The following is a 26380-nucleotide window of genomic DNA, read 5'->3' as shown; positions in this document are numbered from 1 at the left end:
GAACTAAAGAATGGTGATGGATTAAACCCAGATCAGTTGACTGGGGGTGAGTGTTTGATTTGTTCAAGCGCTTCGTCCATCATCCCCTTTTGTATCGCTTTGTTCGCCCTAAGTGTGGCAGGGTATACTCAGACGTGAGTCCCTTGTTTACTTGGCCACTGGATTCAAGATAGCCTGGCTGATGAGGATTATGAATCCGAAACCGGTCCCAGGATGCTTGTTTCCGTTCCAGAGAAGACACGGCTTGGCAGTTCGGGCTGGACTGTTCCCATAAGGCACAGGGTCAGACTGATTTGCATATAGCCATGTCTGAACTGGGGTGGCTGAGTGAACTAAAGAATGGTGATGGATTAAACCCAGATCAGTTGACTGGGGGTGAGTGTTTGATTTGTTCAAACGCTCCGTCCATCATCCCCTTTTGTATCGCTAAGTTATGCCAAAAAGCCATTTAACTGAGCAGGTGTAATGTTTTTTGTGCTATCCCTCGTATGTATGCCTCTAAACTGACATTATTGTTTTTTTCTCATTAGCCTTTTCCCAGCTTCCTATAAATGTTTAATTGGAGTCACTGGAGTAACGAAAATTGAAAGTACATGGAGAGGTGCCCCATGCTCCAGACCCAGTCATGAGCTCTCAGTCCAGGGGGCCGTCACCCAGGCACAATGACGGAGGGGGTTTCATAGGGCTTGGGGCGCCCCTCGTAACTGCAGGGCCTGCAGGAGCTATTACGCCACGGGTTGGAGTTCTTCCCCGTGTATATTTGCTTCAATCAATCAAGGTTCTTATAGACCGCTACTACTCAACCGTAAGGGTTTCAAGGTGCTGGGGGAGGGGGGGTTGCAGTTCAGTCGAAGAGCCATGTCTTGAGGCCCTTCCTGAATGGAGGCAGTGACAGTGATTGCCTGAAGTGCAGAGGTAGGGAGTATTCTTGCTGATCCGTGGGATAGTGGCTAAGGGCAAAATGGTCTGTGTGGCGTTGTCTGGTCAGTGAACAGAAGAAGAGTCAATGGTTGAGGTATTCGGGACTGGTGTTGTGCAGGGCTTGTAAGCATGCGTGAGGAGCTTGAAGGTGATTCTTTTGTCGATCGGGAGCCAGTAGAGGCCTCTCAGGTGACCGGGGATGTGGTTTCAACAGGGGTTGTCCAGGATAAGTCTGGTGGAGGCGTTCTGGATGTGCTGCAATTTATTTTGGAGTTTTTTGGGTCATGCCGGCGTAGAGTGCACTGCCGTAGTCGAGCTTGCTGCTAACAAGTGCCTAAGTGACAGTTCTCCTGGACTAGGTGGGGATATATTTGATGATCTTTTGGAGTAGGTGAAGCATGTGGAAGAAGGAGGACGATACAGCATGATTTGGTGGTTCATACAGGGCAAGGATTCGTGGATGATGACAAGGCTGCATGCATGGTCGGTGGGTGTGGGAGGGTTCTGAGTGTTGCTGGTCACCAGGAGTCATCCCAAGCAGAGGGAGCCAAGGATGAGGACTTTGGTTTTGTAGGAGTAGAATTTCAGGCAGCTGTCCTTCATCCAGGTTGCTACTGCCTTCATCCTGTATTGGAAGTTGCTCTTAGCGGCTGTAGGTATGTGGGTGAGAGAGAGGATCAGCTGTGTCATCGGCATAGGAGATGATGTTGAGTGATTTCTGACATTGGCTACAAGCGGGCCATGTAGATGTTGAGCAGGGTGATACTCAGGGACTTTGCAGCTGATCTCTGTAGGCTTTGAGGAGAACTGTGGGAGCCTGACTCTCTGGGTTTGGCCAGTGAGGAAAGAGCGGATCCACTCTAGTGCTTTGCCATGGATGCCGGCATTGTGGACTCTTGTGCAGAGGGTATGGTGGTAGACAGTTTTGAAGGTGGCAGAGAGGTCCAGGAGGATGAGGGCTGTGGTTTCACCTCAGTCGAGGAGAGTGTGAATGTCATCCAGTTGTTTTTTTTTGTTTGGTTTTTTTTCAAATGGCAAAGTACGTGCAGATACAAATTTACATCAAAGGTCTGACGAGCCCGCCACCCCCACCCCCCTGTAGCAAAAAATACATCATGTAATTGGAAGAAAGGGCGCAAATGTGCACTAAGGAAAGAATCAAAGAAAGGAAAAATAGCTGGAGAAACAAAGAACGGAGATAAACTCGTATATATAACCACTACATTGGAAAAGAAGAAAAAAAGAGAGAAAACTACTCGATCAGACAGGCACAGAGTAATACAAAAGACGCAAGTACACAAGCTAATCAGAGAGAGTCAGCCAATTAGTCAGATTTTCCCACACCTCAAGGCCTTTCTTCTGGCCCCTGCGTCCATTTTTGGTGTATACAGCTATTTCCAAGTGATAAGTTGCCACGAATCTAGCAAGCCATTGAGAAAATGAAGGGGGCTCTGGATCTAGCCAAGCTGTAGCCACACAGATCCTCCAAACAGCCATTGCTATGAAAGTTAAGCCCTCCTTTTTCAGGTGTGGTGTTTCTGTTTGTGTTCCAAGCATAATGGTGGTGGGGTTCAAGGTTATCGGCTGAGAGGTGACTTCTCTTAAAAACCCCTGTATTCGGTTCAGAGTAGGTGAGGGCTTTGTACAGGAAGCAAATATGTGTATGGAGTTGGCCCCGAATTCGGCGCATCTAGGACAAAGAGTGCCTTGGCCGGTCGCCCATTTTGCGATTTTGCTAGGAGTGATATACAAAAAAAAGATTTTTTTTAAAGTGCTGAGCTTGTAGTTTAGCTGAAAGTAAAATATTTAGAGAGAGGGTGAGTGAATTAAAGAAAACATTTCTAGGAGAATCAAGTTTGATATGCCATTTGCCTGCAATAATTTGAAAGTCGTCCGGCGTCTGTCTATTTATGATGCTGAATAGGAGGCCAATTCGAGGGGTCAGAGGTTTGCGCAAAACATTAAGAAGTTCCACCTCCATGAATCCTGAGGCGCCCCCGGACTTCCTAGAGAGAAAATCGTAGATAGATATTTAAAAGCGTCCTCTTTCTTGAGGCTAAATTTAACTAAAAGATCAGGGATGGGTATAACTCCCTCGTTGGTAGGTCAACTCATTTTCTGATACAGCCCTATACCAGTCAGAGAAGTAAGCCCTTCCAAAGATATCGGGGAGGTTACTATTATTTAGAATGGGGGAATAATGATTATATCTGCCTATACCGAAACATCTTCGGATGCTTCGGAAAACTTTAAATGAGTTAAGCAGAGTCTTGAATCTAACCTGTTTAAAGTATCCAAAGGTAGTTTCTCGTAGCAGACACCCCCAATGGTGCTCCCTGACCAGTAATTGGAAGGGAGAGGGCAGCTCTGTAGTGTAGATATCAGGATGTTCTTTTATTAGCTCAGAGCTGTACTGCATGACCGCGGCCCAATAATACAAAGTGATATTTGGGAAAGGCCCAGCCTCCTCTGTCTTTTGGCAGGCATAGTTGTCTGAGTGCCCTCCTGGGTTGTGAGTATGCCCAAATAAATTGTGTATATATTTGTTGAAATTTCATAAGGTTGGCTTTACTAAATTCTAAAGGTATTGTACGGAAATAGTATAAAAGTTTGGGGGAAAAGGTCATTTTTATGGCATTACATCTGCCATCTAAAGTGAGGTGTAGGTTATTTATTTGCTTCAGCGCTTTCCTGGTTTGTGTAGCGAGTGGAAGTAGGTTGTTGGAAACAACTCTGTCCAGATTAGAAGAAATAAAAACTCCTAAATATTTGGCTTTAGGTACCACCCTATGGTCAGCCCAAGAGATTTGGCTATTTATTATTATCTGGGTCTTGTTTTTATTAAGAGGGTAGCCAGAAAGCTTTCCAAATTTACTTGCCTCCATTTCCAGGCCGGTTATGGCTCTTAAGAGATCTGGTGAGGTAATAGCCAAGTCGTCTGCATATGCTAAAATTTGGGTACTACAGCCTTGGTAGCTAACCGGTGGGATGTTATGGTTGCTTTCGATCTGTTTAATAAAAGGCTCCAAAACCAAGGCAAACATCAGAGGGGAGCAGGGGCAGCCCTGTCTGGTGCCTCGGGAGATCTCCAGTTGCCCGGTTAATTGGCCATTTATAGAGACACAGGCCGAAGGCTTTAGGTAGAGCGCTTGTACAGCCTGTATAAGTTTTGGCCCAAAGCCCATCCTCTTCATGACTGCCCACAGGTATCTCCAGGAGACCCGGTCGAAGGCCTTTTCGGCGTCCTGTAGTGTTAATGACATCAGGTCTCCTGCTGTCTGTGTGGCGTCAAATAGGGTAATGGCTCGCCTAACATGCTCTGTTGTGCCCTTTTTCGGGATAAACCCATGCTGCCACTCTGATACGAGGGATTCCACCACTGAGGAGATTCGCTTGCCAATACTTTAGAAAAGATCTTGGAGTCGCAGTTGATGAGTGTTATTGGCCTATATGAACTCATTTCAAGCGGGGATTTATATTTTTTGGGGAAGATAGCTATCCTGGCATTAGACCAGGAGGCTGGGGGCGAAATCCCGCTGAAGATAGATGTTACTAACTCCGTTAATATTTTTTGGATTTGAGTTGCAAAGACCTTATAAAATTCCACAGGGATGCAATCCAACCCAGCGGCTTTCACGTCGGGAAGGGAATTAAGAGATTCCTGTATCTCTTCCAAGGTAGGAGTTAAGTCTAATACATCGCTGGTGTCGGCGGAGAGTGTTTGGAGATTGATTTCGTTCAAATATCTGGAGATGTCATTCTCAATTATATCAATTGGGTCTTTATTCTCCTCAGTGTATAATTTAGCATAAACGTCCTGGAAGCCCTTACGTATCAGATCGAAATCTTTGGACTCTTCTCCTGATTAGAGTTTAATTGTGTGTATCTTGTTGCTCGAGAACTGCTGTCGGGTCCTAACCGCCAAGTGGTGCCCTATGCAATCACTACATTCATAATTTTCTTGCCGCGTACCAGTCCATTTTGCTGCGGATTTTTCCGAGAAATTCGCTCCTATTCTAGCTCTGGCCAGGACAACCTAATCTTGGATAACCTCGGTGTTTAGCCCTGCTTGGATAGCTTGGGTTAGTTTAGTTTCAGCAGTCTTGAGTTTCTCCTGAAGATCGCTTATCAGAAGCCTCTCCTTTTTATTTTTACCCGCTGAAAAGCCAAGAGTCTCGCCCCTGATGCCTGCTTTAAGTTGTGTCCCAGACAACAGCCAAGGAAGCTGACCCCATATTTATTTCTAGAAAATCCTGTATCCAACCCCGCATATGAGTCTGCTATGTTAGATCCTGTAGTAGGGCTTTCTCAAAGCTCTAGGTGGAGGGCGTTCTAGGTTGTCCCAGCCCCTTGATGTTAAGAATAAGGGGGTTGTGGTTGGACATAAAACGCGGGGCTATCTCAATGGTGCTGTTGTTAATGAGAGAGGACGATATAAAGAAGTAATCTAGCCTGACAAGGGTGTTGTGAGGGGCAGAATAGAAAGTGTGGCAGGGGTGGGAAGGATTCAAGCTAGCCCAAACGTCTTTTAAGCCATGCGTCTCAACCAGATTAGTCAAGGCCTGAAAAACCAGAGGTTTTCTGCCCTTATACTTCCAGCTGTTATCAATCGCCCAATTACTGGGCAGATGTAGGTTGAGGTCGCCACAGAGAATTATGGGAGTAGGCCAGTGGGCTAGTTCCCCTGACACTAAATTGATAACTCCGGGATCATCCGTATTACTACCATAGATTGAGCATAGTGTAAAGGGGGGACTACCAGGAAGAAGGCATTCGGTTATAGCCCATCTACTGAGAGGGTCCGCTTTGACCCGAGGAGTATTAAGAAGGAGCCTTTTTTCAGCCAGGATGCCCACCCCCCTAGTTTTAGAGCCTTGAGAAGTTTCCCCCAGAACTTTGAACCCTAAAGAGTCAAGCAGGTATTTCTGTGAGCCTTCAATATGTGTTTCCTGCAGGCAATAGATGTAGCCGCTCAAAGTTCTGAAACCCTGAGACACGCTTTGCCTTTTGGAACGATCATTAAGCCCACAGATGTTTACACAAATGATTCTTAATGTGTCAATGTTAGCCATTTAAAAAAGAATTGTAGTAGCCATTCGGTGCCATGAAATATACAGTCTACTTGTATATACATATGGTGACTAAATGGTGAATTACAACAAATTTCTGTGCCCATTTTTCCAATAAAAGTGCGTGTGCCCCCCCACCTCCCCCCCCTTCTTTGAGCAATCAGGTAAACCCTGAATGATGGCAATCTACATGAGCCCCGGCCGTCAGCCATGCCGGAATGAGAGAAAAAGGCCCGAGTTAAATTCCTCCTCTAAATGGCCAGAAGTCAGAGGCCCTCATATGGTTTACTGTGTGTAGGCTGACAAAATAAGAAGAAAGAGAAGAAATAAATAAAAGATAAGATAACGGCACAGAGGCATCGGTGTGTGAGAAAAAAACAGAAGTAGTCTATAGTAGTCTATAGAAGGCACACAGCCGGGGCGGGCAGCGTCAGCTAGAACTTCATTCATCTGTTACTTCTTTTGGACTTCAGCTCGTCCAGGTATTCCCCATCTTTTATTTCAGAAAGGAAGATTTTGGTTGTTCCATTGGAGATGACCTTAAGTCTGGCGGGATTCATGAGATACACGTCCGCCTCTTGTTGCTGAAAAGGTAAAATTAGTTGTCTTAGGCGCCATCTGCGCTCAACTGTCTGATGACAGAAGTCTGGCTTAGCAAAGAAAGTTATTACATTGGCACCTTTTTTAGAGTTTAAGTGGGCTTTATCATAAATCATCTCTCCGAAATACACCAGAAACACCCTTGGATGTCCTCCAGCTGGATTATGTTGTCGTTTTAGGTGAAAGGGGAAGCGATGCGCCCTCTGCACCTCACGGTCCCAATCCCAGCCTGGTTCATCAGGGAAGGACTCTTGAAACAGCTTGACGATGAAGCGTCTTGGGTCGTCCCCCTCCTTCCCTTCAGGAATGCCAACTAAGCGTAAGTTGTTTTGACGCTGGCGATTTTCCTGATCCTCCATCTTTGTCATTAGGTCGACCATGCAGGCTGTTTTGGACTCCCCAAGTTGTTTGGCGGCAAGGCTTTCTGTCTTTAGGTGTTCTGTTCGTGCCTCTACCATGGTGACATGGTCACTGATGTCGGAGCAGGTTTTGTTCAGGCGCCTTAGCCCACCTTGCAGTTTCTTGGCAGCGTTTATGGCTGCGCGGTTATCAGCCCGAACCTCTTCATGGAATTACTTAATTGAAGCTAGAATGGAAGCTAAAGAGGGTTCGGAGGAGTCGGTCAGCAGATTCTTTGAGCTCCCCCACTGGGTCGAATTGTGGTCATCCTCTTCTGCTGGGTACGACATTTGGGAATCAGAGTAATCCCACTTTAGCTGACTGCGCCGCTTACTCTTGCTACTGGGCTTCTTAGAACGCTGAACAGTGCCGGTTTCCTTGTGTGAAACCTCACTATCTCCTTCGCTGGCGCCCTCGGACAATTCGTCATTTGAGGACGAGGGAGTGCCGTCTAAAACAGAGTAAAAGTGTTCCATTCCTGCCTCAGGTGTCCAGGGGTTTTGAGGGCTGGAGGGACCCTATCAATCCCATCCGATTGTGGGTTGCTAATCACCTGTGGATTAGGAGCGAGAAATGGGGTCTCAGGGAGGGGGTTTTTGCTGCCATTGTCCAGTACTTGAGGTTAAGAGAGGTCTCTGGAGGGCGGATCTGGCAGGGAGGTTTGAGAGAGAATGTCTGTATCCTTTGTGAGTGCTGTGGGCTGAGCAGAAATGCTATGAGCATTCTCTTCTGGGTCAGGTGTAGTCCCTCCACTGAGGCTCTCTTTTCCAACATCCCCCTCTTGCTGTGAGGCTGCTTGGTTTTCAGAGTTTAGCGTGGGATTAAGGTATGTCTTTTTAGTGCCCAAAAATGTTTTTGCCGGGGGGGGGGGGGGGGGGGGGGGTGAGCTACATCAGAGTTTTTAGAGTCTTTAACCACAATCCCCCCCCCTGGTTTAGCCATCGGTTTCACCTGTTGCTTCGGCCCAGAACTAACCTCAGATCTGTGACTGGCAGCTCCTCCCCAAGCTCCTCCTGATGTAGCAGCACCGACAGCAGCTATAGCTGAGTCCTTGGAGCTCTTGGATTCGTTTGTGGTGACCGGTGTCTTCGTTTTGGAGTCTCCCCGCACCCCTCTCGTGCTCATGATGCACCGGCTATTGTGTGAGATTATACTGCGGTACACTCTACCTGTACCCGGGAGATCAGCGAAGGAAAAAGCGGCTTGGAAAATGCTTGCAGCCGAGAAGTATAGCAGAATCACACGAGCCTGTGGGCCGGCAACAGTTACTGCGAGAAAAAGCAGCGCCTCCAGCACAGAATTACCAATCCCTTGAGCGTCGGGTATTATTTGTGGGGGAGCCCCCACTCGAAAGAAAGTCTTCGAGGTCCCAGTCAATTTCTCACCTCGCCGAGCCAGAATCAGCCTCTGCATCTCTCTCGCTCTGGCATCTGACAGGTCTGCTCAGGGCTTCTGGCCGAGCGTAACGCTTCCGGCGTGAGCGGGCGAGTGACGAGAACTCGCGAAGATTCCATCTTGCTCTCCTAGTTACCAGTGTCAGCCCGAATGTCATCCAGTTGTAGTGAGGAATACAGTGTTTGTGCTGTACTCCTGAAGCCAGTTTGGGAGGGTTCCAGTGTGTGGTTTGCTTCGATGAATTCTGTGAGTTGGGCATTGGTGTCTTTCTCCATGGCTTTGGCTGGGAAGGGGAGCAGATAGATGGGTCTGTTATGTTATGTTATATAAAATTTATATCGCGCACAAATACTCTAAAGTGTCCTGGCATGCAGATGGACCATGGCAGGGAAGAGCAAAGATGTTCAGGGCAGCTGATTAAAAAGGAAAGTTTTGAGTTGTTTTTAAAAAAATCGTAAGTCCTGGATATGCTGAAGCTCCAAGGGAATGGAAATCCATGCAGTGTCTGCTTTAACGGAAAGGGACTGGCCTCCCAGCTGCGACCTGCGGAAATGAGGGATCACCATCTGATGAAGTGAAGCTGAGTGCAGAGATCGTCTGGGGGCATAGAACGCAAAGCACGTTCTAATGTAGGATGGTCCAATGCCATGAAGAGCTTTGTGAGACATGGTGAGTGCTTTGAATTGCACCCATTGGGCCACTGGAAGCCAGTGCATGGCACGCAGATGCTGCTGGACACTAGATCTCCTAGAGATATTAAACAGAAGTCTGGCCACGGCATTCTGAATGGTTTAGAGTTTTTTTAATAGATAGCCAGGGATGCCAATATACAAAGCGTTGGCATAGTTGAGGTGAGAGAGAATAAGTTCCCGGGCGATCATTTCCTTGACTGGCCTCGGTAACAGGGGGAAGAATCTCCTTGGAGCTTTAAGGGTACTGAAGCAAATTCTGGTAAGTTTCTTGATTTGATCTGAAAACCGGAGATCCTCCCCGAACCAGACCCTTAAGTTCTTCGCTAGGCCTCCGTCCGAATTGGGGCGCAGGAAGTCAGGTGGCCATGGTCTGTAGTTCTTGTGATCCATTGGGTCGGCAGAGGGTTTCTTCAGCAGTGGGTATATCACTGCATATTTTCAGTCTTCAGGGAAGGTGGTGGATTTGATGGAACAGTTGATGGTGCGGCAGTGTTTGGGGCCGATGGTGGCGCCTGCTCGGTTGAAGATATGGTGGGGGCAGTGGTCCGAGGGGGCCACAGAGTGGATGTTTTCATGATCCATGGCATGTTATCAGTGCTGAGGATGGTCCAGTTGAGAAGTGTACTGGGGTCTGGAGCCTTAGGGTGCGGTGGCTGCTCTTGGGGTGGGTGTGTCCTGGATTGCGAATCTGTCGTAGGTGCCAAAAATCTTTCAGCGGAAATAGGTGGCGAGGTTGTCACCAAGATCTTGGGAGGGCGGATGTCTGTTGTGTCAGTGCAGGGTTTGGCGAATTCTTTGATCACATTGAAAAGTTCTTTGCTGTTGTGTACATTGGTGTTGATGCGTTCCTGTATGGCAGTTTTCTTGGTGGCTCTGATGAGGTAGTGGTGTATGGTGATGGTGGTCTTGAGGGCTGCATGGTCTACCGAGGTCTTGCTGCTCGTCCATCTGTTTTTGAGCTGTCTGCAGGTGAGCCTGGACTCTTGGAGGGCGGGGGAGAACCACATGGCTTTCCTGGAGGGCTGCTTGCCAGAGGTTTTCTTGAGGGGGCCAGTGTGTCCGCACTGTTGAAGATCCATTGGTGGAGGTTGTGTGCTGAGGCTTTTACATCCTTGGTGGTCGACAGTGGCGTTTTTCTGGGGGAGGTTGCGAGTTGGTCTTTGGAGATGTTGTTCCAGCTTCTGCACTGGTCACTGTGGGCTCAGTCATGTTCAGTGGGTTTGAAGAATGTGAAGGGGACTCGGTGGTGGTCTGTCCAATGTAATTTGGAGATGTGGCTGATGAAGATGTCGTTGCCTGCGGAGTAGATAGGGTAAAGCATGTGTCCTGCTGAGTGAGTTGGGGAGGAGAACAGTTGTTTCAATCCGATGGTGGCACGGTTTTCCAGTAGGGATGATTGGTTGTGGTCGTCAAGGTAATCTAGGTGGAAATTGAGGTCGCTGATGAGGATTTAATTTGTTGTAGCGGGAGTATGGTGAGCGATGAAGTTGGCTATGGATTTGCTGAAGGGGCGGAGTCTTAGGGGTCTGTAGGTGAGGGTGCCTCAGAGGGCGGTGTTCAGGTTGGTCTGGAACTGGAAGTAGAGGTGTTCCATGTCGGGTGAGTGGTTGTCGCAGCTAGTTCTGAGGCGGAAGGTCTTTTTGTGTACAATGGCGATACCTCCTCCCTGCCAGTGGGTGCAGTCCTTGTTGATGATTTTGTAGCTGTTGGCGATGGCGGTTGAGATGTCTGGGGCTGAGGTGGAGTTCATCCTGGTTTCCGTAAAGAAGGCAATGTCAGTGGAGATGGATGCAGTTAAGGTGGTCAATTCCTGTTCTTGTGAGATGTGTGGTTGGTTGGTCTGGTGTGTGTTAGGAAGGAGAAGGTGCAGTTGTGGCAGGTGAATGGGCCTCGGGTGTCCTTCAGTGATGCGAGGCGGCATGTGGTGGAACGTCCGGTGTTGAGTGCGTGGGAGTGCCGGCATCCTAGCGGTGAAGGCCGTGGTGACCAAGGTCCGTGGCACTGGGTGCAGTTCAGACATACATGGGTGCAGCCGGGCTTGCCTTTGGCACACGTTTGGCTGCACTGTGGCTGCCATTAAGTAGTTTTGGGGAGGTGGGAGGGTTGGTCATCTGGGAGGTGGGAAATAGCACTGGAAGTAGCGGGTCCCAGCAGAACAAGAAGTGACGAGGACAGCAAGGGCGGACACAAGGAAGGGGAAAGGCAATTAGAGAAAAGCAAATTAGAGCAAAATTAAAAGGACAGCAAAAGGCTAAAAGTAAAGCAATGAAATAAAAACAGAAACATTTAGGACAGGAAAAGGCTGAAGAAAGAAAAAGGCTATGAAAAGGATAGCAGCAGAACAGAAACAAGAGGCAGGCTCACCACTGGGCCACCAGGGATGAGGCTCACGTGAGAGCCTGCCGGTGGAGGAGGGCCTCGAACACAGAACCTAGGGCTCAAGAGTGCAGACCACCACCAGGTAGATCTGCGAATTGGGGAAGCAACACACGCTGACAAGGTCAGTGAGGTTTAGGAAGAAAGCAAGCCTGCCTCTAGTACCCCCTTTCATGCCCCCGCATGCATGTTTTTTTAGTGCAGGGAATTCAAAGACATGTCAAAATGCCTGATTATTGTCAGTTGAAAGAGAGTTTAAAGATGGCAGTATATGCCAAGAATTTCTTAAATCATATGGAAATGTTGTCACTGAGTGTTTGTCCCTACAGGTTTGTTATAAAAAAAAGATTGGAGTAGTCAGGATTTATTAATACATTTCTTCTTTTCATGTTTTATTTTATTTAGTGTGAACTAAGCAACACCACAAATGTTAGGATTGCTTTAGAATAAATAATATACTCTTAATGACTGAAATCATTGAAAGTGGATACTAATAGGAGTGTAAGAGAGATAGGTTTATATAGATCTAGACACACATATATATATATATATATATATATAAATATGTCACATATCGAAATTTAAAGTGAACAGTTTTAGAGCTTCTGACTGCATTATATTATGCTGCATCAAGTCAAAAATGAATAACATCTTTATGCTAGCAATATTGAAATGAAAGCAGGTAGAAGGTTCTTTAGAATGTATGTCTCTCCCACTGGAAGTTTACATTAATATGGTCAATGTGACAGCTGTCCAAATGTTTTGTTTCATTGTTATTGAGCCACATTGAAGGTCTCCGCTATTCATGTATTCCAATGGATTAAAAGAAACCGAACAAAGCAATATTTCTCAGAAGATGGTCTGTTCTGATTTCTTGCTTTTGACATTTATCAACTGTTGTCATACCTTTGCTTTGCAGGTCTTATTTCAAAGGCATTTAAAATCAATGTGCACATTCTTCCAATTTCATATTCGGGTGTTTATCTGAGTCGCTGTGAAAATCAGATTTTCATATTTAAATGAAAACACATTGCAATATATTTTAAGTACAATGCGGCATGAAGCATCCCTAGATTCAGTTTTGTCAACTTTGTATCAAAAAGATGTGGTTTATCTTATTTAAAAGTTGAAACACTGTCTCTATTTTTTTATTAAGTTTGTAGCTTCAGGTATTAAAATACCAATATTCTGTTTTACAGGAACTCTTGTGATCCTCATTCGGGTTAAAACACTGTGCCAGTGAAATGAAAAACAATCATTTTCTACGCATTTTTGATTCTCTCTACTATGACATTCAAGGCTGTAAAATCATCTTAAAATGATTAGCAGCAAGACTTGTTTTTTCCTCATCGCATTAAGTACAATGCACATATGCCTCAGCATTAGAGACAGAACAGGTTAAACAGCATTAACACGTTAGTTACCCTATGATAACAATGTCAATTGAAGAACTGTACAAATATATCACATTGTCAATACTGATGTGAGTTCCAGCTGGTGAACATTCTTGGCGCCGACCATTCCTCCCCCCCCCCCCCCCCCCCTCCCACACACACACACACTGTAAAAGGAGTCATTGCACACAAAGCTATAACTCGATTAATCATTTAATAGTGTAAATGATCCTAAGTTACCTCAGCAAACCATAACTGGCTATTAATGATGATTTTCAAATCATTCTTCTGGGCAGGATATTTGTGTTCTGGGCCGTCCACATCGGTCACTTCTGTGAACCAGAGCCCACAAAAATTCAGGAGTCTTTGATTATTTCCATTGTTTATCCTAATTGAATAAGGAATTTGAATACAGATTTTGGTTCGTATGGAAAATCAATATCGTAATGAATCAAAATTCCAGCATCGGGTTTCTTGCAGCAAAATTATACTGCAATCATTTAAATTACATAGGTTAAAGAGAATATGCATGAATTTCAACGATTTCGAATAAAGCTTTTGAACATTGGTGGCAGTGAAATAATGTACGGCTATTAGGCCGCCTAAATTCCCACCTTTGAATAATTATGTGACATGCGCTTTAAAAATGTACAGTGAAGGTGTCATTTATAGTTTAAATGCATCACAAACACACGCGAGCATTGTTAAATACTAAGCATGGGCGTAAAATCCGTTACGCTCGCGGATTTTTCGTATTTTCGGAGAATCCGCAATCCGCGAACTCTCGCGGATGCGGCGAGAATACGCAAAATCCGCGCGAAGCGGATTTTTTGTTTGTGTTCGCACTGCTCGCGCTGCTCGCGGTCCGCGGCGCGGGCAGGAACAATCTCGCACTAGCGAAAGTACAAAAATTACTTAGTAAAGGAAGTGGCCCAGTCTCCAACTTCCTGTTCCTGTCCAGCAAGCTCCTCCCATAGGGGTGGGGTGAAGGAAGTGCCCCAGTCTCCAACTTCCTGTTCCTGTCCAGCAAGCTCCTCCATTTCCTGGCCACTTTTCGATCATTCTTGACTGGGAAGGATTACTTTTTGTGGTTGCTGCTGGATATTTGGATTTGAGGCTTTTTGGATTACTTTTGGATTCGAATTTTGATTTCACAAAGAAGTAAGTTGATGTTGTTTGTTTGTGGTGATTTTTGTGTGTGTTGTTTTTTTTCGACTTTTTTGGGGGGAAAATCTGCAAGTTCGCGAGCTGAGGATGTTTTTGCTTGTGTTCGCACTGCTCGTGTCCCGCGCAGCAACAATCTCGCACTCGCGAAATTGTAAAAATTACAATTCTGCTGCACATGAATTGAAAACCACCAGGCTTATTTATGGGTGCATGGATGATACAACTGTTTTGTTGAAATTATTTTTGTTAACATGATTCTGGCCAGGGCATGGATGACATTGGATTGTGCTGATTTTTGTGTGTTTTAGGACTTTTTGGGGTGGTGTTGGGGGCTTGCTATGGGGGTGGGGGCCATTTTATTGTCTGGTCCCGTGTGGGTGGGGGTCTAGGGGCCATTTGTAAGTTGTGTGCTTTGTGCCATAGGCCTGCACCCACTGTGCTCTGATGTCATCCATTATGCCCACGGGGGCGCAGAATCGGTCTGTTCGCGGATTTTGTGGGTTTTTGCCACGTTCGCGCCGTGAAGCAACAATCTCGCACTCGCGAAATTGTAAAAAATGCAATTTTGCACCGGAAAACCACCAGCAGGCAGCATAAGCCTTCTGAAAATGGATGGATGGCATTGGATTGTTGTGATTTGATTTGTGTTGTGTGTTTTCACTTTTTGGAGTAGGGGTTGGGTGCTGGCTATGTTGGTGGTGGCCATTTTGAGGCATGGTCCTGGCCATGTGGATGGGGGGGTCAAGCGGCCATTTTGAAGGCAGGCAGTGAGCTTTGAGACATAGGCCTACACCCATTGTGCCTTGCTTTCACCCATTGTGCCCAGGCGGAGTCAGGGGTACATGAAAGCACAACCCTCTGTGTGTGTGCTCTCTTGGATCAATGTTAAATTCCTGTTTCCCAAAAATTTAGCAAATCCTAATTTTGAAAATTCCATATTGTGTGGTGTGCACGTGTGTATTCATAAATGCCTACTTGCTAACTGTTTATTCAAGCGCTACATATGCAACATTTATATTTACCGATGTTCCTCTGTCTTCGTTTGTGTTTAGGTGCACAAAACTACGCATCATCATCGTTGAGCATCAGTGCCAGGAAGAAGTGCTGCTGCGGCCTGTTGTTCCCACATCTGAAGAAGATGGCTCCAAAAAGAGGTGCCCGTAGGTCCTCTTCCAAGAAAGATTTCTCTACTAAGGAGAAGAAGAAGCAAGTGGCACCACTTACCAAGGCGACTGGTTGCTCAACCAAGACATTTTTTGGGCAACAACAACCAAAAAAACAAAGGCCCACCATGAGTGCTGCACAGGTAGCCTGTTTAGTTGTTGAATCACCAACGACCAGTGATGTTGGATCATCGCAAGAAAGTAGCAGCACGCCATCAACACAGGTTTTAACTCATCTCACAAGTACTATTCAACAACCAAAGCCGCAACAACAACTGCATGGGCTACTAGTACAAGCAGAAGTACATGCGCAAGGAGCTGTCCGAGAAGGAGCTGTCCGAGAAGGAGCTGTCCGAGAAGGAGCTGTCCGAGAAGGAGCTGTCCGAGAAGGAGCTGTCCGAGAAGGAGCTGTCCGAGAAGGAGAAGGCCGAGAAGGAGCTGTCCGAGAAGGAGCTGTCCGAGAAGGAGCTGTCCGAGAAGGAGCTGTCCGAGAAGGAGAAGGCCGAGAAGGAGAAGGCCGAGAAGGAGAAGGCCGAGAAGGAGAAGGCCGAGAAGGAGCTGTCCGAGAAGGAGAAGGCCGAGAAGGAGAAGGCCGAGAAGGAGAAGGCCGAGAAGGAGAAGGCCGAGAAGGAGAAGGCCGAGAAGGAGCTGTCCGAGAAGGAGAAGGCCGAGAAGGAGAAGGCCGAGAAGGAGAAGGCCGAGAAGGAGAAGGCCGAGAAGGAGAAGGCCGAGAAGGAGAGGTCCATGGAGACTTGCAAGTAGAGGTCAGTGAAGATGGCCATGGAGCGGTGCAAGTGCCCACAATGGTTGTTCTTCCAGAAGTAGGGGCACAGGAGGAAATTGACTTTGGAGCTGGGGTATCATGTCAGGAAGACGAAGCCACTCCTCCTGATGATTCATTTTCTCCCAGCTCCCCAGCAAGGAAAAGATCAAGGAGGGTGTGTAGAAGTTCCTCTTCAAGCCCCGCTCCATCAGATGATCTGGATCTAGATTGGCAACCATCTCCGACGTCTGAGAGGGAGGCACACCATGAGCTGCGAAAGGTATCAAATGTTAAAAGGAAGGGCCCCGGAAAGCTCATACTTATGGATCCGAACGTCGGACTTGATGAAGTGGTGCATTCTGATGTTGTTGAAGAGGATGACAGCAATGACCTAGTCATCACACATGTCAGTCCAGCCACACCGGCCATGCAGCAGACAGACATTTACACCCTATCCCGACGTCATGCTGAGCGTGACCCTGGCGACGTGCCACTGGTAGCACCACCAACGCAGTCAAGTAGTACCACAAGTTCAACAAAACCTACAGCTCCCATATTTTCTCCCCGGAGGGGGACTCCATCCAGCTCGACTCCCTCAAGTAAGGTTGCTGCAATAATTGCACAACCCAGTAGATGTCTGCAAGGCTCATCCACCACTGCTTCATCTGGCATTGGCAGCAGTATCACCTCGTGCGGCAAAACCAGAAGTTTCCAGTCCCCAGTTTGGAACTTTTTTAGTGTCCATGAAAAATATGATAACATAGCCGTTTGTTGCATTTGTAAGACTAGCGTTAGCCGTGGTAAGACTGGTACCAACTATGGAACCGGAGGCCAGATAGGTCATCTTGAAAGAAAGCACGCTGTCGAATGGTTTCCGCACCTAGCAAACGTCAAGGGAAAGCGATCCCAAAGGGCAAGTGGCCAAAATATACCCATAGTAGGTGTTTCATCTGAAGATGATGGGGAGGTAGAAGAAGCGTCAGACATGTGTCCGGTTGCACCCAGTACCCCTTGCAGCACCACACCCTCCGTAACACATAGCAGGCACACTGAGAGTCTGGGAGACACACCAATGCGGAAAATGTCAACACTGATCAGAAGTGGGTCGAAGAAGGCATCAGCATCATCCCGTAAATTTGTCCAGCGCACCATTTCAGCCATGTTCTCCTCAGATGCGCAATTTCAACGCAACCACCCAACTGTACGCCTCTATAACACTAAGCTGGCAAAAATGCTAGCGGTGGACCTTCTCCCTTTTTCGTTTGTCGAAGGTGTGGGTTTCCTTGAACTCGTGGCAACATTGGCCCCTAAATGGAAGGTTCCTAGCCGGTACTATTTTGCCAGGGTTGCTGTTCTAGCACTACACAAAGAGGTGCTTGAGTTGGTGGGGGCAGCTTTGCAGAAGAGTGCTGTTCACACTATACACCTGACAACAGACATGTGGACCAGTTGCGCAGCCACTGATTACATGTGCATCACTGCACACTGAGTCTCTTTTTCAGGGGTTATTAAACAGATAAATGCAGGTGGTGACTTGGTCGAGATTTTTAAGGGTGCTCGTAAACATGCAACATTAGCCATGTTTGGCATGGAGAAAAGTCATACTGCAGTCAACATTTTGGCTGACTTTAACAAAAAGGTCTTGCAATGGCTGCGCCCAAGACATTGCAAGGTTGGTTATGTTTCTACAGATAATGGCAGCAATGTAGTTAGGGCCATGGCGGACGGTTTCTATTTCAGAGTGCCGTGTTTGGCGCACTGTATCAACCTTGTTGTGCAAAATTTTTTGAAAAAAGAACTTGCAGTCGACAAAACACTGACCATCTGCAGAAGAATATGCACACATTTCAACCATTCTTTTAAGGCCCGGAAGGAGCTGAGGCGCAAGCAAAATGAACGTAGAATGCCAGTGAAAGCACTTATCCAGGAGGTGGCAACACGTTGGAACTCAACCTTCTACATGCTTGAGCGTCTGCATGAGCTGTTTCCAGTAGTCAATGAGTATTTCTACAACCTGGGTGGTGATACGACAGGAATGATACTAGCGGTGGAGCAATGGCAGCTAGTTAAAAGCCTGACAGACATGCTTCGGCCTTTTGAGGTCTTCACGCGTGACGTGAGCAGGGAGGACTGTTCTTTGAGCAAAGCTATCCCACTGTTGCTGAAGCTCGAGCACCAAGTCAAGGTGGTGTCTTCACAATTAAAGGACGTTGGAAAGAACGAAGCACATGAGTTGGCGCAGAGATTATTACAACGCCTAGTTAGCAATGAACGGCTTGTAAATATCAAGAAACAACAGCACTACATTTGTGCTACTATTCTGGATCCACGTTACAAAAAGCCATTGTTTGGCAAAGTAATAATTCCTTTTGAAACATCGGATGTTACAGAGTACAAAGGTTGGCTAGCTCAGTCAGCGATTCGTTTTGAAATAGAACGGAAGGAAACTGTAGGAGAAGACAGTACTACTAGTGAATCAGCAGGCGATCAGGCGTCCCAAAAAAGCACGTCACCATCTGTGCCTGTGGCAGAAGTGAGTGATTTTTCCTCTGAGCCCTTAACCACACCAGCAACCGTATCATCTCCACCAGGCGCATGCGATATGTCTGAAGCGAGTTGGCTAACTCAGCTAGGGTTTCCTGGTCCTAGAAAGGACACAGAAGTGCAAAGTACAGGAATCCGGGAGGACATTCTTTCAATGGTGCAGGCCTATCTGGATGACTCAACAGAGGTCAATATTACTGAGGACCCATTGGCGTATTGGCATGGGAAAAGAAAAATATGGCGAGAGCTCACCAACCTGGCTATCAATTACTTGTCTTGCCCACTCGCAAGCGTGTCTTCAGAACGTGTTTTTAGTTCTGCTGGTGGCATTGTGACTTCCAAAAGGTCCCGCCTCTTGCCCGCAAATGTGGAGCGGCTCACCTTGATAAAGATGAACCAGCACTTCATACCACCAGATTACAGAGTACGAGAATGCACGCAGGAAGAAGAGGACACCGCCCTACCCGAGGAAAGTTCTCCTCAGTTACCAGAAGTAACCCCGACTGATGAGTTAGCAGAGTATGAGGACGAGTTCTGCTTCCCTGACAGCGAGTTCTGAAAATGACTCAATCATTCATTAATTGTAAATAGTCCTCCTTATTCACTTTTATTCCTGTGTGTCTGCCTTTCTTTAGCAAGTGCTTCATCACATTCCCAACAAAACTGTAATCAACCAATAAAACAACAAGCCCATCAACAGAACTATCTTGATTTTGATGCCGCAGCATTCCTCAGGTTCACAACAGTTAGTTGACAAGAACTCAGTCCTGGTCGTCTATCCTGAGTCCTCCTCCTCCAGACTCACCCTATCCATTACCCATAATGCTGATGCCTGGATTCTGCACAATGAAGAAATGAAGGAGCCAGCCCTCAAACACAAATTACAGGTAAGATAAGCTTTTGGATGGGAGGTAGTATAATGGAGTATTCGGAGAGGCGAGAGAGTGACAGTGGTACTAGCAGCAAAGTCCTAGGGCTCTTGAATTAACAAACTCTGTGACAGGCATTTACTTAGGAAAACATTTGGCCTATTGCACGTGAACGTGTAGGCGTTATATTGCTCGCTTGCCTGTCTCAGGGGTGCTGTCTCTGGGGCTTCTAGGTTTTAGGATTGTGTCAGCACCGCTACCACATTTCTAATGTTGATTGTTTTTGTTTTGCAGAAAATCCACGCCGGGAAACTCCAGTTGTGGCCCTGCTGCAGAACGCGTTAGGACTCTGTGAATTCCAGGTGGAGCCAGCCCTCAAACACAAATTACAGGTAAGATAAGCTTTTGGATGGGAGGTAGTATAATGGAGTATTCGGAGAGGCGAGAGAGTGACAGTGGTACTAGCAGCAAAGTCCTAGGGCTCTTGAATTAACAAACTCTGTGACAGGCATTTACTTAGGAAAACATTTGGCCTATTGCACGTGAACCAACACGATGACAGTGTTCAGTTAAATGAAATTACTGCAAAACCACCACCCACCCAGCTCAAAAGTAGTAAAAAAACAGGTATGCTCAGATAAAGTTTGAAAAAGTATATTTATATCCCTAACAAAATAATCTCCCGCAAGACCCTCCCTAACCCCAACAAATAGTCCTCAAAAGTCCCCAAAAAACCCAACTCCCAATTCCCACCCCCCAAAAGTCTCAAAAAAAGGGGCAAGGGACACTCTAGGGATGCAAGCTGGTAAGTTTGGCCTCCAGGGCATCATGCTTTAGGGCCAGGGCATCATATTTTTCTTGGAGGATGGCTTGCTCTAGGCGGAGGCCCTCCACCACATTTTGAAATTTGTGCCATTTCTGGACCTCCGCCTCTAGGTCTGACACTCTGCGGAGTGCACGGCGCAAGCGACCTTTAACAGTGCTGCGAGGTGCAGCTTTTGCTGCTCGGCGGTGGCGTCTTCCGGCACGGCTCCGGTTCGCTGGAGCACTGTGCTTACCGGCAGAACGTGGGGTAACAGAGGAGGATGTAGACGATGTTAAGTTGGATGCACTGGAGTGCGTGTCATCCCCCTCGAGTTCCACCAGTCGCCGATATTCCGCAACAGTTGCTTCCAGCCTCCGTTGCCGGGCCAGTACAGCCAGCATACTCCTCGTTGGTTTGGAGGTTTTAGTATTGCCAACTATATGAAGAAAGAAAGACATAATCTGTAAGCAATGCTCTTTAGGAATATGATTAACACAAAATGATTCAGCAGGAAGTTGTGTCACAGTACAACTAGCAACTAGCCAGGGCAGTACAAAACTATTCAGGCCAGTATCATGGGCGTCCGCAGGGAGGGGCGCTTGAATCACCATTTCCCTTCCCACAACTCTCTTGTATCCTTGGTTTGGTGCTCTTTCATATGAAAGAGATGTGGCAGAAGTGAGTGATTTTTCCTCTGAGCCGTTAACCACACCAGCAACCGTATCATCTGCACCAGGCCCAGGCGATATGTCTGTTTCCCTCCCTCTCTCTCTCTCTCTCTCTCTCTCTCTCTGTCTCCCTCTTTCTGTCTCCCTTTGTCTCCCTCTACCTCGCTGTCTCTCTCTCTCTGTCTCCCTCCCTCACCCTCCCTCTGGCTCCCTCCCTCTCTCTCTCTCTCTCCTTCTGTCTTCCTCTCTCTCTGTCTCTGCCTCTATCTGTCTTTCGGTCCCAGCCTGCTGTAATTACCATATTGTAATTTGTCACTGGGCCACCACTGGATACACATCATATCCTATCTAAGAGTCAGATAGTACCATGATCCAGCTTACCTGTACTCGCCACCGCCACTGTCTCCTTCCTCACAGTCTGTACTTCTTCTTGGTCCGACTCCTCTAGCGCCGCCTCCTCCCCAGATTGACCCTCGGACTCCGAGTCAATGATGACCACATCCGAGCTGGCCCCGCCACCAGATGTTCCACCTACAAAGTAGATTTAAGAATGTTAGATTACACCACTCCACTAGTATTTGGTCTATGAATGAAAAAATGTGAAAACAACTGAAAAAGTAATTGACTGTCTACTCTAGTCTAAAGTAAATGTCCCTCCTTCCAGGGAAAGCTGTTGTCTTGCTTAATTTTTTTGTCACAATTGTTGAATGCTTGCTTAATTTTAACACACATTATTTTTCTCTGAACAGACAGAAACTGGACTTCTAAGGACAAGAGGAACATCAACTTGAAACCAGGTGAAAGCTCGGCTCGACCACAAGAAATTTCTACCAATCCAGTACTCATCAACTCTGCACCAAGCACTTTTCCATTTCCAACTAACTTTATTTTAATATATGTGTTTACTTAAACTTTTAATAAAGCTTTTAAACTTGAATTGACTCTGTAGTTTTTCCTCCAGAGAGTCCAGACTAGAGTGACTGAGCGAAAAGTTTTGCAATTTTTGGAAGGAGGAATCTGTGCTGCTGACACTACCAGGTTTATTTATACAGTGTGCCAAACACGCCACTCTGAAATATTATTACTCTGGTCTTTGGTGTCCATAGTTCGGTTTGTGGAGAAGTGTCCCTGCAACAGTAGTATTATGGATTTTGCTCCTATCTAAACACTATTTCGAAACAATTAAATTAGGAATGCTTGGACAACAATAGGTCCTCTATATTTAAATGAAAACTTACTGGGGCCAGCAAAGGAGCACTCGCCGCCCTGGCCTGCATCCTCCTCCTTTGGAGCCACTGCTGCATCCTCCTTTTCCGCCCGCTTGCCCCTGGGCGGACCTGACGTACAACATGAAAGAAATAACAGAAAACATTGATGATTGCTGCTTGCCGATGTCCTTGTCAACCAAATCAAACATTTAGAAAGAACAAGAACCTACTATTTCAGCCAAAAAGAGGGCTACAATGGAAGGACTGCACCTGAGCCTCTACTCTAGGGGCAGATTTACAAGCCCCTTGCAGCTCTTCTGCTCCATTCTTGCGTCAATTTTGTGACGCAGCGCCACAAGAGAGGCGCCATGGTCTGGCGTATATTAACAACGTGACGCATATGGGAGATGCATCCCATTCTAAAACCCTGCGCCATTAGGGAGCATTCCATCGCAAGGGATGGCGTTCCTGCGCAGGAACGCATGCTAAAAGTGGCTATGGGGAATATATAAAATTTCAATCAGTCATTTAGGACAATGATGCGTCACTGAAACCATGCGCCTGCATGAAGCAGACTTACGGCTTGACGCAGCATTGCTGGAGCTGCGCCATCGTTGCAACGCAACTCCATCAAAGAGCCGCCTTTACGGCACCGATGCGTAACGCTTCGGTGACGTTTTGGGACCATGGTGTGCCGCATTGTAAATACGGCGCACCATGGGTGGTGCTGCCGTGCCACACACTTTGCAGGGATGCGCAGGTAATTGCTAATCTGACACTTACGGGCATACTTACGAGTTCTGAGCTGGACACCTCCAGATGTGCACCAGAACAAATACGTAACGCAAAACTAACCTTGCGTCACGGCAGATGCGCCGCTATTACAATGCGGCAAACCCTGGCGCAAGGGTAGGCAGATGCGTAACGCATCTCGTGACGAAATAGGGGCGCATCTCTAGAGTCGCTTCGTGGGCGCAATGCAACTATAGCAGTGCTCAGGGCTGCCCAATACTCTACATACCGCATCAGTCCTTACGCCTGCTTCAAGCAAGCAGGCATAAAGAATTGACATAGCAGCGTCGCGGAAGTGCCTGCGCTAAATCTTGTAGATTTTACGCAGGCACTTTTGCGAGGCACACATCTGCCTGACCGGCACCACCCACCCCCCACTCCCCCCCTGCGTGGGAACGCACCCATTGAGGCGCAGGCCCAGGCATTCACGTGGCGCATCTCCTTAGAGATGCATCACGTAACGTTGTACATGACTCGCAGGGATGCGCCACGTTTACGTCGCTGTGCGTCAGGTAAGGCAGTGTAAACGTGGAACAAGGGGCTTGTAAATCTCCCCCTTTGTGTCTAGCATTACGCAGTTCTGTAAAATACACTCATACTCAGCCCAATTAAATGAACACAAAATAGATAACAAATAAGCAGTGGCACCGGCACAGAGAAGGAGAACAGTGCACCTGAAATGCACAGAAGATTTTGAAATATTAATGAAAAAATTGCTACTACTACTCACCAAGACCGGGGACCTCCACTCCCAGCACGTCTAGCAGGTCACGCTCTCGGTCAAGGATGTCGGTCCAGCGGTGGGTGACCTGATTGTAGGTGCGCTGGACCCCCGTGATCTTAAAAAGGGCCCGGCACACCTGCCCCCACCGCTTCCGTCGCTCCTGGCTGTTGGTGTAACCAGCAGCAATCCTGCCGCCTGCCGCGATGGTCCTGGGGAGACGGCGCTGCACGTAAAAAACAAGTGCGCCCACCTCCTCAGGGCTGAAAATCTCCCGGGGCACCACCATTTCCGCCCTCAATCGACCACACGGGAGCCGGGCACGGGCTGCGGTGCCCGTCTTGGGCAGCTTGACTGCTGTCTTCACCATGTTCTGGGCAGGTAAGGAGATAAAATGAAAAAGAATAAGAGTAGAGAAGAAGGAAAGTAAAAGTTTAAAAAAGTAGTTCAAAAGTAAACAAAAATAGCCTAAAACACAAAAATATAGATCTAGAAAAATACAGGGATAGAAAATAAGTTAAATAGATCAAAAAAATAGTAAAACAAGCAAAGGATGGCAGAGATATAGAGAGGATAGAAACACCATACCCAGACACATAGGAATGAATGAAAAACAAGATGGCGGCCCGATCACGTGCGCGTAAGTAAGTTCGCACGCGATTTCTCTCGCGAACTCGTGCGAACTTGTATTCGCAAGGCGCGAGTCGGGCGAGATTACACTTAGCGGGCGGAAACGGAAATACGTCACGCAAACAAAATGGCGGCGCCCATACTCAACCTTGAGGTAACTCGCACGAGTTCGCGGCCTCCACGGGCCAGTTCGCACTACGACGCGCCCCGCGAATAGGGCGAAATTACCGAAAAACGAGTTTTGCAAAAGCAAAACGAACGAGCAGGTGCAAAAGTTCGAGCTCATCATTTGTAACCATTTACCTGTAGTGCTTCCTGAAGGGGCCCTCCAGAATCCGGTTGCCTACTTGCAACTATTGTGTGACCCTGCTCTGACAGTCACAGAATAGTTACAAGTATGCCATTGCATCCTGTTAAAAAAAATTATTTACTTTGCATTTGCAACAAAAAGGAAAGGGAGCAGACAAGCAGGTGCCAGCCTTCATTAATGTCAGTTGGGGCAGGGCAGGTGTTGTTGTTTGCAAAACTTAAGGCACTTAGCAGGTGTTTGTTCACTCAGTGGTCAATCAGAGGGTGTTGTGATGACACTGAGGGTGGCATGGGTGTGCCAGCCAGAGGGTGGCATGGGTGAACCAGAGTGCCAGTGTTGACAGATGATGGCAGTGCTTTGCTTTGCCCCAATAATGTACACTGGTGAACTAGAGGGTGATGTGATGACACAGAGGGTGACATGGGTGAGCCAGAGGGTGGCATGGGTGACCAAAGAGAGTGCCAGTGGTGACAGAGGGTGGCAGTGATGAAGAAAGCTTAGCAAACAGGCTGGGCACGTAGAAACAACAAGTTCGCTAAGCTGGCGACCCGACAAGTAAGTTCGCAATTTGCGAAATAGTACAAAACCCTCGCGAACTTGCAGAAACCCGTGCGAACATACACACCCCCAAAAAATCCGCTAATCCGCGAGAATTCGCGGATTTCGCGTATTTTCGCAATCCGCGAATACGCAAATCCGCAAATTCGCGGATTGCGAATCCGCAAAATCCGCCCATGCTTATTAAATACCCCCTCGAGACAAAAACTGATACAAGGACCCATTTTGGGCTGAAATCTAGCACAAAATCGTGGATTTGCATTCTGTGTAATCACTATAATTTTTTCGAAAATTTTGAGTAGTAACTCAAAAGCAAATTTTAGACTTTTGGCATACTCCACAATTAAATATTTAGGGCCTCATTTATGAAAAGGGACGCATCGCTGCGTGAAAATAGCGATGCGTCACTTTTCACTGCGCCCTCCTTGCGACACCAATGATGCGTCATATTTACAGTATGACGCATCATTGCACAAGGAGTTACAGATACGTCAGTATTTCTGACGTATCTGTATGGCGCAAAAGTGATGCATTGCTGGAGTGTGTCACAAAAGTGACGCAACTCCAGCAATGTATCCTTTCACATGGGGCAAGCCCCATGTGAAAGGGCCTGCGTCAGTCTTACGCCTGCTGTGAGGCATGCATAAGAAATTGACGCATTTGTGTCCTAGAAGTTGCGCAGTGAAATCTTATAGATTTCACTGCGTCATTTCTATGACCCTTTCTTGCGTCAGAACGCCCCCCTGCATACATTATACCTGGCGTAGATATAATGTAGCGCAGGGGTTTACAAAGTGACGCATCTACCTAGATGCGTCACTTTGTAAATATGCTGCAACAAGGCACATTTTTTATGCTGCTGGTGCGTCATAATAAGTGACGCACCGGCGGCGTAAAAGTGACGCACGTCCTCATAAATGAGGCCCTTAGTGTCAAGTATTTTTCAATAGCAAAACAGACTTCTTATTACGAATGCTTCTGAAACGACAAATACAGAATGAGATTAGCTTGGCAATTATTTATCCTTTACAACTGTAGTTGGTCTAATTCCTAGGCACGAATAACTAATAGAACTAACAGGTTGATCTTTCTGTTTCATAAAGGTCAAAGTTAGTTGTGCTGGGGTTAAAGCTCTGACTTGCAAGCCACATTAAATATCAGTAGTGAGCATTTAACTTGTTTAGCTATCTTGACAGCTGTATAAGCGAAAGGTTGTATAAATAGCTGATTTCTAAGTCATTGTTGGTACTCCCCAAACCTGGGAAATGTAACTGTGGATTTCGATGGACAAACTTCTGCGCTTTAGCCCTTGCACAGAGGTTTGTCTGATCAATGT

The sequence above is a fragment of the Lissotriton helveticus genome, chromosome 7 (assembly GCF_964261635.1).
Source record: "Lissotriton helveticus chromosome 7, aLisHel1.1, whole genome shotgun sequence".
Classification (NCBI taxonomy): Eukaryota; Metazoa; Chordata; class Amphibia; order Caudata; family Salamandridae; genus Lissotriton; species Lissotriton helveticus.
This window is presented reverse-complemented; position numbering follows the sequence as displayed.